The following is a 16180-nucleotide window of genomic DNA, read 5'->3' as shown; positions in this document are numbered from 1 at the left end:
TTTGCTCAATCTGAAAGTAGTGAAACTCTGAAATAGGCCATATTTCTGTAAATTCATTTATTGTAGATGAAGTGCAGATAGTCTCTTGTAGAAAAAAGAACTCTGAGTCTTGTTTGCTCTTTGACAGAAAATCAGATTTATTGCTGTCGTATATTTAATAAGGTTGAACTTAAGGTATTTTATAGGCCATTGATCATAGGTGATGCATGCCCATTTGATAAATTCCCTAGAGATGTACATGATGCTAGTAGATTTCCCTGCATCACAGAATTGAAAAAGACATTTGAGATAAGTTGCAAACAAATTACTTTAGGAATTAAGTTTTAACTTGAATTTGGATGACTACAATATGCATAGAGGTTGAAGATATAATAGAAATTCTTTTACCAGAAAAAACATTAATATTTGAGAATTCAGTGTTCCTAGCTTCATCTAATTTTGTCTATATGCTTATCATATTGCAGTGATAACCTTTCAAAGTCCAATGGATTCACAAATATGCTTGGTAAACTGAGGTACTTTCTATAGTTTACTATTGTTAAAATCACTTTTTGTTTGATATATGATAAAACTTTATAGTCAAAAGAAATAAGAAAAATTGAAGATTCTTAAAATCTTTGTATTGAACCAATCTGTTTCTCTGTTATTTCAACTATATATTTTCAATTGTATATGTTTCAATAATCTATTTATATACACTCAAAATTATAAACTCAATGTAAAATTTTATATTTTGCACACATTATCACAAATGTTACTTGCAAAATGAATTAGCTTTACCTTGATCCAAGCACTTTCTTTAATTGAACATTGCCTTATATTAATAATGGCTGTTACATTAATTAAAAGTGAAAGTGTTACCATAAAATATAGATATTCGAGTGAGGCTAAGATAGATATTATTTTTCTTGGTTCAGATCTTGAGTGGTAGGTCATTGCTGGTGATCTAGGAACATCCAGTACTTGGGGTAGGAACTAATAGCTGTCTGATAATGACAATTTTGAGAAAGTGACCAGGATTGATTTTGAGTGCAGAAAAATTCTGGGAAATGGAACCAAATGTTGTTTCAAGGATGGCAAACAAATAACACAATTCCTCTCACAGAAATGGCAGTGAAAGGGGGAAGAGAAGTGTACTTACAGCCTTTCTTGCCCTTCAGACCCACAGGGCATTCGTTTGCACCGAATGCCATACATAGGCCGAAAAGTAAAGGAGATGCAATAAAAAGCAAAATTCACTGCTACAGATTTGGAACTAAGTGATGAGTTCAATGAATACCACAATCCTAACCTGCAAACAATATCACATTAAGATTTCCAATTTAAAGACTTTAGGACATATGCTACATAGAGAAAAAAGTAAATGCTTTTGCAATTACAGAGGCACACACAGTGTCACCTATAAATATTCAGCATGACTGATTCTTGCATCAGCATACGACAGCTTAAACACAAAGTAAGATGAGAATGTGTGTTAATTTTTAAACAAACTCAATAGTAACCATAAAGTTACATCTATTTTCGTTCATAATAAAAGTACCAAAATTGGCTGAAGAGATGATTCAGCTCTTCCTGAGGAGTGTTGTTCAGTTCCCAGAATCCACACAGAGACTTACAAACATCTATAATTTGAGTTTCAGAGAAAGAAGGACACTTTTCTGTCCAATACAGTCAGAAGGCATGCAATGGTGCAATGAACTTTGTGCAGATAAAATATAAAATAAGATAAAATAATTTTAAAATAGCAACAAAATTTGTAATTTTGCATTTTAAGAAACGTTACAAAGTCTTTAGGCCTTAAAGTTAAATTTGTCTTACTATGCTTACTTTCGTAATTTTCCCAATATTTATATTTTTAGACAATACCGTTTCACAAAAATGAAATTCAGAATTCAAAACTCTGATTCAGGGTTCTATTAAGTCAGCTCTTTGTATTACACTAAAACATAAATACCATATCCACATATATACTACAAAAATTCATGTATTAAGTCATCTTATTATTTATTAAGTTATAAACCATTAGCCTATGGGGGGGGGGGGAAACATTGAATGAGGCCAAAACTAGTATGGAAGAAAGCAAACATGCATAAACTATACAATAAGATGCACAAAATAATTAATAATAATTTGTCAAAAAGTATATAGCAAAAGTAATTGAAATACTGTGGCTGTTTCATATAAGTAGAACTTTTGGAACAATGGCACACAAGATTTTAAGCTGAAGTAGAAAAAGACTGTAAGCCTCAGAGGGGATGGAGGAAAGAAAGGAAAGGAAGCTTTCTAAACCCAGTAGGACTAATAGACATATGAACTAGCAGAGACTGTGGCAGCATGCACAGATCTAAATGGGTCTGAGCTAGTTGGGGTCCCAGTGCTTGGTGAAATGGTCGTATGCCCCATATCCAACTCAGAAGCTATGTCCAATTGATAAACATTCAAAGATGAAAAATCAAGTTTTTCCAATACTCTTGCTATGTATACAAACCTTTAAAGTTCAGGTCTTATGTCCAATATTCATGACCAACAGAAACCAAACAATAACATTTGTAAAGTGTTTTTGTCTCATAATGCTCTGTTTCATAATCCTTTTCCTCCCTTAACCTTGCATGTCCATTCGGGTACATACTATAGTTTAAAGGCTTTGTTTCTAAGACTTTTCTTTGTGTGTGAGCATGTGAAGTCACTGTGTCTGTAAGGGTTCTTGCACTTTTGCTGTGACTATTTTCCTGTGTGCTTGTTAGTTATCTCTTATTCTGGCTTGGTTTTGTTTTTACGTTATTTTACTTTATTTCATTGTTATTTTAGTTTTAGGTATGTGCTTGTGTACTAATGAGAGAGAGAAGGAAATGGTCTGGACTTGGGTAGAGTAGATGGGGGAAGAACAAGTTATTTGGGAGGAGGTAGGGGAGTATAAATGGTAATCAAAATACAGTCTATAAAAAATGTTTTCAATAAATATATATCTAGCTCCATGTTAAATAATCAACTATCATTAAGTTTATAGAGGAGTCTGTATAGTAACCAAGGAAAGGACAGACCTACACTGAATTAGCATATGTAGAACTTGCCTCATCTTTTTAAATAAAGAGGAAAAGAAAACAGTATGTGGTTACATACAAAGATAAAACTACCTGAGTGTCCACACAATTGCTTTCAGTATTAACAAGAATTTAATATCTAAACAAATGATGAAAGTTACATATAAAATTATTTTTTCAAGTATAAACAGAAATAAAACTTAATTCCCAGTGAGAAAAGAATGTTGAACAGGTGATTTTGTAAATTTCTTTTTAGATGTCTATGGTTTTGTGTATTTGTGTGTGTATGAATTCAATTATGAAATGGTTTACTTTCTTTAGACTTACTTCACCAAAAAAATTTAAGTAGTACATTATTCCTCTGGTTTTCTTATACAGTTAGAGAGAATTTGCCATTTCATATGCTCCTTTACCAAGCTATTTATGTTCTGCAGCATTTTCTAGCATTCTAACTAACCAAAGGTACCAGAGTATATCAGAAAAACTAAACCATAAATAAAGGATAAACAAGAGGTCACTGACTGAAGTCACACTGAACACTTGATCCTTTATCAGAAACAAAGAATTTGAGTTAACCTCTAAGTATGTCAGATTTCCCATTTAAAAATTAGTTACAAAATGGCAACTTTATTGAGTTATTGTGAAGACAAAAAATTATTGCATTTTCTGAACACCATTTTAAGGTACTTAATTCTAAACACATAACTTTTCTACACATTTCCTTGAAGAAAATATGTAGAATATTTTCAATGCACTATATTCTTTTACAGTATATATTACACTTATTTCTATGATACAGATAATAAGGTAGATTCTAAGCTCCATTTTCTTGTGGATGTTTTCTGCCATTTTTATTCCAAAAATACTGTTTGAATTCATTTTTTATTCTGTTTCTGAAAGTATTTCTCCATTTTTCTTTTATAATAACTAGAAAGTTAAAAATAAAAATTCAACAGTATTAATTTTTCTCTCCATTGCTTTCTAAACTAATCACATTAAGCCACCTTCCTTATTTTTTCTTATTATAATTATGACTACATTAGGATTTTCAGACTAAGCCCTTGAGTATTGTATGCTGGAATTCCAATAATTCACAAAAGAACAAAATAACATATCATTAAACTCATGGGAACATCCACAGGAACAATTCTGAAAGTGTTGGTCCCTGGGTTAGTCTCTGAAATTTCTCAATCCAATTCATTCTTCCTTTTTGTATTTGTTCCCACAGAGAAAAATGGTCCAAATAGGTAGTAAAGCACTCCAAAAATAATAATATTGCAAAGGATTATACTCCAGGGGACAGAGCAGTGTGGCTGTTTTTCCACTAATTACAGATATGAACAAAGGAAAGAACAGTTATGTCTCTTGTCTTTAAAAACTTAGCTACTCTGTGAGGAGGACTTGACTAAAGTCAGTGCTTTCCCTTTTTTAGGGCAACAATAATTAGGATAGTTACTTATTATTATTATTATTATTATTATTATTATTATTATTATTATTATTATTTTACTTCACCTGGTTCATATAAGACAAACCATTTCAATGCAATATATTCTTTTACAGTATGTGTATTAATTGAGATATTGTTTTTAGGATTACCAGTGAGCAAGGATCAGTGAGACAGAAATTATAAACATTCATTCATGCATCTCTATTAACAATGGATAGGATATTTTTCAGTAAGATAAAGCAGGAAAAAAATTGATTTCTCTAACAATTGATCTTGTGGACTATGCCTAAGTAAAGTTGGAATAGTGCACACAAGAAGTGGATGACCCTGCCCACGGTTGCTAGAGGTGGTCAAGGTGAGTTATTACATACTTCCTCACATCAGAAAACACTCTGCATTTCTATAATACAAGGATTATAAATCCATGCAAGAGTTCTGAGGGCTGGTGTAAGCTAAATGGTAGGGCACTTGAGCTGAATGCACAAAGTCTATTGTTCAGTTTTCAGTGCCATGAAGTCATGTGAAAGTTCATACCTATAGTTGCAGTATAGTTCATATAGTTCATACATATAGTTGCAGCAGGAAAGTAAAAGCATTATAATATGAATTTGAAACTAATCTGATCCACACATGGAAAAACTGTCTCAATAATATCTGAGCCTTATTAAAAATGAATAATCAGAGTTTATTTTACTCCAAAATTTGGATTGGAGCATTTGAATTATTTCATTAGTTTGTCAATAAGTTTCTATCATCTTTTGCATTGTGTTTTATCCTTGCTAATAATGAATATAAAGCTTTTAAATGCTTACTCCATTTAATCAATCTACTTTTCAAATTAAGCTATTTAAAGTTATTGTTGACATTTAAATTTGTTATTTTAGTTGAATATTAAAAGCAAATTTTGGGGGCTGGAGGGATAGCTCAGTAGTTAAGAGCACTGACTGGTCTTCCAGAGGTCCTGAGCTCAATTTCCAACTCCCACATGGTTGCTCACAACTATCTTTAATAAGACCTGATGCCCTCTTCTGGTATACCTGAAGACAGCCACAGTGCACTCATACACATAAAATGAATACATTTCTTAAAAAAACAAAATTTGAGTTTCAGGTATGTTTTTAGATTGTTTATATATTTTTCTTAACTCTAAATATCAAGTTTTAATCCCTCTATGACTAAGGACAGAAATGAATATAATCATTATGTAATGGATCATTTTTTTTTATTTTCTTATTACAGAAATCCAGTACAATATAATTGCTTCCTTTCTTCTTAAGCATAGTCCAAAATCTCCCTTATTTCTCTCATTGTAGTAAGTGGAAATTTACTGAACAATGTTACAAGACAGATCGTTTTGCAACAATAGAATGTCTCTAGGGAACCCCATAAAGTGAGAACAAAGTGCCTTATAGTCCCATTTAAAGCTACTTAATAAGACACAAATGCAATAGGCTTCACTGCATTTAACTTCAGACAAAGCACCGACATCTTCAAATGTGAACCTTGGATTATTTTCTCTGCAATTTGTTTAGGCAGCCAGTGCACCACAATTTCGTCTCAGTCTACGAATTGCTTTTGTTACTTAGAAGCCGCATACAATAAAGCCAGATTTCCTGATGCTTTATTGATTCTGGGCCCACTAGATGTTGGGAACACTTTCCCTCCTTATTCTAGTGACTTTCTATTATGCAAAATGTTTCAAAAGAGGAACTTTGTTACTTGGTGTGTACTTTTGAGAGAATATTGAAATTTTTTGAATTTTTATTTACTTTTATTTACTTCTAAGTAATTTTTGAAAATGTATACATTTGCATAGATTATACCTTAATATCCATTATTATTCCTCTAAAGAGAATGTTCTTATAAAAAATGTAGGTATTATTTAATTACTTAATTATATCATAATCTGATGAATGTAATACTATAAATCATTTTTATATATGAGATTTGAAAGAGTATTTTTGTATTTTTCATCATTTTATACACTTTAAGTTGTGAATAGTATAATGATATGCAGTAAACTAATAAGAACTTGATATAATCAATTAGAATTTCTGGATTTTATACAAATATATTAACTAGACATACTTTAACAAGTGAAACCATAGTTCAATACAATTCATTTGTATTTGAATATCAGTTTTATTATCAAAATTTTAATAAAGTTTTCATGAAACATAAAATTACAGAAACATTTACAATTCAAAGAACCAGAATAGGGGCATGCTAGGGCAGTGAGGCAGGAGTGGATGGGTGGCAGGGAGCACCTTCACAGAAGCAAGGAGAGGGAGGATGGGATATGGGGTATGCAGAGGGGAAACTGAGAAGGGGCATAACATTTGAAATGTAAATAAATGAAATAACCTATAAAGAAAATTTAAAATTATATCAGTTCATTAATGTTTATAAAATGATATAACTATTAGTACTTTACTCTTTAATATTTATTCATTAATTAAAATTTTACCATTATCACAGAGAAATATCTAAATGATGATTGCACTTTAAAAGGAAATCTTAGATACAAGCAATGGTACAACTGTGTCATTTTTACCTTGGAGATAACCCATGAAATCTGTGGGTTTCTGAATAACCATTTGAACTGATACACAGTTCAAAATAGGATCAACCATATCTCACACTGGGCTTGTTGTTTGAAAGCCTATATTGTCTGGTGGAAATTTTGTCCCTCTCTCACAAAATAACTCTGCTTGATTGGTTTTTAGATACTTTCAGAAGCTATTGTGGTGGTGGCTTTCCGTAGGTACTTTAAAGAATTTTAGAGTTAGCTCTAGCTCTCCCTGTTTTACTCCTCTATCCAACATCCCATCCCCATTCTATCTAATTCTTCTTGTTTTATTATTACCTTTTCTATCTTCAAACTAACTACTTTGTAGACTTCTGACAGAATAATAGTCTCACCTACATGTACCATGTTTTCATTATCCATTCATCAAATGATGAAAATTTAAACTATTTCAAATTTCCTGGCTATCGTGAATAGAATGGCAATGAACAGTTCAGCAAGTATCAGTAAGATAAGAGTCCTTAGGAAAGATTACCAGGAGTGGTATAGTCGGATTGGATGGTAGATACATTTCTACCTTTTGGGGGAACTTCAGCACTGTTTTCCATAATAACTGCATGGGTTTGGGCTCCAAACCTTCTTGAACAAGTGATTCATTTTTTCCATGCAAGTGTTTGTCATAAATCTGTTGCATTGTCTTAGACATTCATGATGGGCTCTTATTTTCTTCTGTTTAATAATTTTGAATAATTTGTATATTCTATACATCAGCTCCCTGTAAGAAAAGGCAAAGTATTTTTCCATCCTGTGAGCTCATGTGATTATATCATTTGCTATACATACTCTACAGCAAATTCATCCATGCAAGGTATGCCCACTATGGCAATATTGGCAAGATTTTTAGTGATTGACCTACAAATTTCTGATTGCATTTAAAGCCAGTTCTCCAAGATAGACTTCATGTCTTTATTTATTGCTTACTGTACCAACAATACATAGCTTGTTAATTCATAGGAGCTAAATGAAAATTAGTCTATCATTTGTTGGTGAACACTGAAAGGGTCTATCTTCTAATGGCTTATATTTAAAATCATAGATAAATGAGTCTCTCAATTTTTATCTCAATACTGTTGGATTTTTTGTTTAGTAGATCCACAATACTCCATATGCACATAGAAGAGTACTTGGATGTCTAGCATATCTTCTCAGACATAATGTTAGAAGAGTATGTGGAAAGGTTTTACATGTTAGAAATAGTGGGCATCCTTAAAGTTACAGAGTTTTTCAAATTAAAAAAAAAAACAAAAACAAAACAATTATCTGCATGTGCAATGTGATGGCTATAAGTGCATGTACAAGTCATGCATACCAACTCATGCAAAACTGAAGCATGGAGGGGAAGGTAGCTATAAAATCCCACTCTTAGATGAGAAGCTATTGGTAATTATTGGCTTCCAGGGGAAGGTGAGACATTCTTCTACAGGCAGAGAGCTTTTAGCAACTAGCCATGTTTCAAGAGACAGCTCCACCCTTTTGAATATATAGGCAGCAGTAAATGGAATCTGGCTTTACAGAGAAAGGCAGAGTACATAAAGTTGGAAGAGTAAAACTGTGGTGGAGGATAGGAAAAGAAATTGGAGAGGAGAGAATGGGGAACAGCTTTGCTAAACCACTACATACATGTATAAAAATCACCAATGAAAAATTGAAAAATTCTTAGAAGCAGAGGAAGCGACCTACAGTCAAACATTAGGCACTACTCATGAAGTCTTCTGGGAAACTCCTAGGAAGGATGGAGGGAGTTGCAGTGGTCAAAGAAAATACAGTAAGACTTACTGAAACAACGGACATAGGCTCATGTGGCTCACAGGAACTGAAACACCAACCGAAAAGCACGCATGAACTGGACCTAGTCCCCGTACACATATGTAATAGATGATGTAGATTTCGAAACAATTGGAGAAATGGCTGGGTATGATTCAGGCTCCGTTGTCTGCATTTGCATCCCTTCGCCATAGCCTAGCTGCCTTGCCTGGCCCCAATGGGAGAAGATGTCCTTAGTCCTAAATGAAACTTGAGGTGCCAGGGAAAGTTGGTTACCAAGTGTAGAACCGTTTTCCTTCTCTGAGAAGTATGGAAATAAATAAATAAAAAAAGAAAAAGAACAGAAAATACCACAATGAAAATAATTCCTTACAAAATAGATACACATTGTTAAAATTATTTACTTTTTCCTCAATCACAACTTCCCCTCCCTCCACTCCTCCCAGTCCCTCTCTTTCACCACCCCTTTTTGCTCATCCCTCTCTCCTTTCCATGGGGGGTCTTTGGTCACTGTTCTGTAATGACAAAGGGATCAGAATTAATGAATACAGTTTCTGATGGCCCAGTATAAATGGTAATCACACACTAGGACATGCTTCAGGGACACAGATAAACTTTACTGGGTCATATAACAAGGGTTATAGAGTTTTGGGGGAAGATGGTAGGAATATACAGGTCAGGCAAAGGTCATTGGTTGAAGGCTAAGGTACTGAGATGCCTCATTAGCTTGGGGAGGCATTCCAGAAATCTCAGGTGCTTGCTGAATGGGTTCTTATTAGAAGAAAGTAAGCTGAACCTATAATCTCACTAAGGCTAAGTGACATTCCAAAGGCAAAGGGTATAGGAGTTTCGAGATCCCCAGACAAGGTTAGAGAATCAGAAGCCTTGCTGGTAAAGAGTTTTGTGCTGAGCTCAGAAGGCTATCATGAAAATGGTAGACTTAATAAACAAGGCAACAGCCTCCTTTCTCCAATCCACCCCTCTTCCCCTTCTCAGAAAAGTGGAGACCCCTATGAATATCAACCAGTCTTGGCATATCAAATATTAGTAAGACCACTTGCATCTTTTCCTATTGAGACTAGGTAAAGCAGCCCAGTTAGAGGAAAGGAATCCAAAGGCAGGCAATATAATCAGAGAGAGCCAAAACTTGCTTTAGGAGTCCCCCATGGTAACCCAGCTGCACAATTGTTAGATACATGCAGAGGGCCTAGGTCTCTCCCATTCAGGGGATCTCATTGGCAGTTTAGTTTCTATGAGGCCCCTATGGGCATGGTTTAGTCGATTCTGTGTTTTCTTGTAGTGTTCTTGACCCCTCTGGCTCCTTAAATCCTTCCTTCTCTTTCATAGCCTTCACCCAGCTCTGCCTAATATTTAACTCTACGTCTCTGTACTGGTGTCCACCAGTGTCTAGGTGAGCATCTCTGATGAGTTATGCTAGGCTCCTGTCTACAACTATATCAGAATAGTGTCAGGGGTTGACTCTCACTCATGGTGTGTGTCTTAAGCTGGGTCAGTCATTGGTTGGTCTTCCCTCAAAATCTTCTCCAGCTTTTATTCCTGCACATCAATTATGCATACAGCCATGTGAGTAATTTAATAAGTGGATGATTTAAAAGCTGGTGATATCAGGGTGATAAGCCCTAAATTGACCTATATATGTCCCTGGTCTATGTGAAGACTGATAGAAATAAAAGTCATTGGAATATGTCATAATTTTTGTTTAATATCCCCAGAATAAACAACTATCCCCAGCCTTTGTTCTTAACTTGTAGTCACATTTTCTTCCATGAGCAGAGATGCTATGAAGATACATCCTCCCATAAATTCAAAGCACTTATTTCAGGATGGGAACACACTGCCTTTCAAAGCAAGTGCAAACAAATTTTTAAGAAAGTGGGTTGCTGCCTTAAGAAAGAAAGTTAGGTTAACTTAGGTTATCATCTACACATTTAAGGAAGGATTTAAACGTTTAAAAAATGAGGGCATCTGACAAAAGAATATTTTCTGATGTTTGTGGCCATGGTTTGACCAAGACTGACTGCATATGCAATTCCCACCCCACACACTTATATATCATTTTATGTTCTGGAATCTCTTATCAGGAATTTGAAATATTGCCTGATATGCCTGTAAAACTGGAATCTTTACAATGGAGAAATGCTGATTTAATTACCTTCTTCCTTTTCCACTCCTACTCTGGAATTTGATTTCTGAAGAAAGGGCTCAGAACTAATTTATTGTGACTTTCAGAGTTGGATCTCTGTCCACAGACTCTGATAACAATGCCAAATTCTAGCTTAAACAATAAATAAAATAAATAAAATAAGGTCTAGATGATAATGTCCTGGACATTTTGAACCGATCTGTGAAGGATATATTAAGGAGTCAAAGACCAATCCTTACTTACGTTTAGTAGACTAGGAAGGACTAGAAACAGCATGGGTAGATATTTTCTTTAAACCTCATTTTGTTTCAAAACAAGCCATTTAAAAAGTTACCACTCTATGAACAATTTCATGTTAGTTCTTATTCATTCTGTCACCTGGACTTTAATATAAGATAGATTCTAGAATATAGTTGTGTATTAAGACATAAAGTTAAAATATTTTTTACTGGTTAAAATATATGGACAGATTTATAAAGAATAAAATAAAGACTACTTGTTCATATCCTAACATCAAGAATGTCAATAACAGCATTGCTCTATCTATAATCTTTCTTAAGGTTTCAGGTTTTACTTAGAAACATGTGGCAGAACCTGACAAAGGATTCATTTCTAGAATAGAGAAATAGAATAGTCTTAGCCTGAGAAAAATGGATACTTTTGCATATAATCACCAGAAGCACCAGAAAATTTCATCTCTAATTTTGACAGTGATAATGACTATAGGATTCAAAATCTAAATCATTGTTTTGGAATATTGAAGGCACTAAAACAAATAAAATTATTCATAAGATAGTTACATTTATTACAAAAGATTTCAAAAATCAATATAAATACCTGAGTATTATGCAGGAGGTAAATCAAGTACTTGGTAGGTTCTGAACTGATGAACAGAACATAGGATTGATTAAATTTGAATATATATATATCCCAATGGCAAATTCTCCTTGGAAATGTGATGCAATTTCAAAACACTGCAATTATACTGTTATTTATGTATACATTTATCTAACTACTATATTGCATGAATAAGTAATTCACATATGAGTTACCAAATATAAATTTGTATAAGGTATTTGCACAACTTGGATAGGTATGTCACATATCTCCTCCCTCCATCCAAAGAAATAAAAATCACAAATACATTTTATCATTTGCTGGTTTACCTATTCAAATGAAATATTGATATATTTACAAAATGGCTGAAATTTATTCCAGGATTCTGTATATTATATTTTCAGTGGACACTGAAACATATTCATGTTCGCCTTTCTCTTTGGAAATGTAAGACTTTGAGAATAAATTAAAGATCTTCAGAACAAGAAATTATTCAGGGGATAATCAGATAAGTCAGGTCTGGGAATCCATGAGGAAGCTCTTAGGAGGTTGGTGTTCAGGGAGAGCGTAAGGTGTTTGGATGTAAGAAAATAAGTGGATGCAGCCTTTAGAAGTCAGAATATGATAAACCATAACTCTTCTCAAGTATCTCAGAGAACATCATTCTAGATTTTTTTCAACAACAACAATAACAACAACAACGAAAACCACTCACGGCATTTTCTCCAAATCAATGAATCTAAAAGAATATATAAATAAAAAAATGGCATTACATTGACTCATTAACATTTGATAATTTGATATTTAACATTATTTAAATATTTTATAATATGTACACATATTAAAATTTCACATAGTCACACATATAATCTCCTAAACTTATACTTTACTTAAATTTTAATAAATAAATTTACATTTAGGTATCATGATATGACAATACTATAAAAATTTTCTCTCAAAAATTAAAAATGAAAACCTTTATTTTGAGAATTAGTAACTATTATTTTAAAATATTTTCTTTTGTTATTCCCTGCTGAATGAATTCATTTGAAGCAAAAGTTTAATAAAGGTTACATGTTTCTTTGAATCCTCAGCCCACAAAATAAACTTATTAGACTACAGATAAATTATTTATGACCTAAGTATCTGAGATTCTATTTTGTCTCTTTTGCTTTTATTCATCACAGTTGCAGAATGAATCCAGAGTTTTTCACATGCTACACAATTTGGTTTTCTCCTATGTAGTTAAATCCTCAAATTCCTTAATTATTATTTTATAAACACACACACACACACACACACACACACACACACACACACACACACACCATTTTTTATAACCGACAAATATTACACATTTATCTGAGGAATAATATTGCTGATTGCAGCCATCATTGGAAAGAGAGGCCCCTTGGTTTTGTAAACTTTATATGACCCAGCACAGGGGAAGGCCAGGGCCAAGTAGTGGGAGTGGGTGGGTAGGGGAGCAGGGGCGGGGGTGGGGTATAGGCAACTTTTGGGATAGCATTTGAAATATAAATAAAGAAAATAATAATAAATAAATTAAAAGAGAATAAAGGAAGTGACTAACCAAAAAAATATTGCTGATTGTGATTATATTTGACTAATATCTTTCATAAAAAATTTATATTAAAAATATAACTTGTATAAATTGTAATGATTTTCTTTCATTGTTCATTTTTCCAAACTGCAAATTTTAATTTAATTCTAATTTTGCAAATTTCAAATATAAGGATTACGTTGGCATAATTTGTACTCATTCTGCTTCTCCCTCTAGTTCCTTCTCAGACCTATTTCTCTCACAAATTCATGACCTCATCTCTCTAACAAATTCATGACTTTTCTTATTTATTAATGTTATATCTTTAGGTATACATGCATGCATAAACACTGCATATAAAACATTTATGCACAAGAATATAATCACATATGTACATGAATGCATTTACAAAACAATTTTTTCAGTTTCTAGTGTTGCCTGTTTGTATATTTTCTTAGGGTTTATCTCCTAGAATAGGATAACATTGGAGATTTTAGCTCCTTGAGAAAAGTGTCTCTCTATTTCTTAGCAATTATTAGCTGCCTAATAATTCTTTATGTAGTGGTGAGGCCCTGGGAATTCCTAACACACATCATTTTGTCACAACATGTTGTCATTTCTTGGGTCTTATTTAGGGAGTCAATCTGTTCCTAGTTCATGTGTGCATTTCCACTGTCCCATCAAGAAGAAACTATTTCCTAGCAAATGTTCTATTCAATGCATCTTACAATGCTTCTGTACCCTATTCTGATAGGTACCCTGAGCCTTAGGTTTAGCAGATGTGTTATATATGTATCAACTGTGTGTCAGCACTCCATGATCGATTGTTTCCTAAAGTTCAAACTGCAGGTACCTCTCTATTGAAAAGTGAAATGTACACTTATGTATGGATTTAAAGGTAGGTATTTAAATTACATGCATTTTATAATACTTTGCAATGATTTGTGTCACCTAGTGTTTTCAAACTGTGTCATTAGAATGATAACAACATATTTAAATTTATAAAGGAAAAGTAAATTTTTGAAATAAAAGTAAGAAAGAAAAAGTAAAGTGAGCATAAATAAATCCCATTTCCTGGTATAGGTATTGCAATGTGTCATGTCTGTATTAACAATAAAGTCTAAACTCATTTTATTGGTATCTGAAAATCCACAAAGCTCTTCTTGTCCTACCTTAATAGAAATCAGATACAAAGAGTAGTAGGCTATAAACTGAAAACCCAGAAAATTAAAGCAGACTTATAAATTTCTCTTTAAAACATGCTACCATTGGAGCAGTCAATAATAATCATTTGTAGAAAATTGCTTAGCCTTTTCTTGACTATAACCTTAAAAAGTAATTTCATCTGAAACTACTGTGTTTCAGCCAACACTAACACCTCTCTTACCAATTCCTATTGAATTCTTATGTATTTTCCAATTGCACAATGTTGTACCTTACAAACTAAATTGTGATTGTTGATTAAAATTGCTCTCAAACATGTACTTGTATATTGATAACAATTTTCTCACTATTCAAAGAGGAAATGAGCCATCAGGAAAATATCAACATTTTTGTTTTCCCACAAAAATAGTCGCTATACTTCTCTTTAAGATAACCATGCCTAGTTCAATTAATATATATCCAGAGCACTTAGGCAAAAGGACTATAATCATTATAACCACTATTATCCTCATGGCTTTATTTCGTCTTAACATTAACATGGAGATATATTTGCTTTATTGCTTTAAAATGATATTATTAAATTTATTTGACAAGTTCATATGTAAGTAAAATGTACTGAACACTCTCATTATACATTCTAATCTTTTCTCCTACTGCCATATCTACCCAGCCTCTGTTTACTTTAAAATATTTCTTACATTATTATGTTGTTGTTTTGTGACCCACTGAGATTCATCAGGGTTATCTAATTGACCATGAACTTGTGACTTTCTAGTAGTTTGATAGACTCAGGAGTTGGTATATAGTGGGGAGAAGGATTCTCCCATTTCTAGAAACTATCAAAAGCACATAGTTCACTAATAACATTTATGACCTTGTGACCCCTAATCTGTCCATGAATAATTATTGACAATGTTTGTCTTGTGTGTGCTCTATATGGTTAAACACAGAAGTAGATTTATGGTGTCAGTGACTGTGCTGTGTGTACAGGATGAGACTGCACACATCTTGACACTTTTATCTCCCTCCTGTAACTTTTGTTGTTGTTTTTTTTTTCCTGTCACCTTTTCCACAATGTTTCCTGCCCCTTAAACAGTCCCTTGCAATATCCTCTTTATACTTGAATAAACTATTAACTTTTAGTGTTTTAACTACACAGTAGTCTCTGCATTCATTGTTTTTCACTGTAAATAGAAGCTTCTCTCGTTATGAATGAGTGTACATTTTACACACACACACACACACACACACACACATATATAATCTGAATATATACTCTATCTCAGTTTCCTAATCTTATACACTATTGACACTTTATTTAGAAATTTTCATCTTCATTTGCATCTGTACAACAAAGAATTCATTTTAAAAACTGGTAATGTTAACATTAAGTAGAATAAAACCATTATCACAAAACGTTCCTACTCATAAACCTCAACCTGGCTGATATCTTAGAATTGTACAAATGAAATTGTTTATCAGAGATTAGGAAGGAAAGGCCAAGCTAAAGAAAAGGCTGGTCAAAAAGTACAAAGTTTTCTAGGTATGACAAATCATACTATTCTTTAACATAGTAAGATGGGAGAGAGTCTAAATTAATGTCTTGATGAGA

This window comes from Mus pahari, chromosome 8 (assembly GCF_900095145.1).
Source record: "Mus pahari chromosome 8, PAHARI_EIJ_v1.1, whole genome shotgun sequence".
NCBI lineage: Eukaryota > Metazoa > Chordata > Mammalia > Rodentia > Muridae > Mus > Mus pahari.
This window is presented reverse-complemented; position numbering follows the sequence as displayed.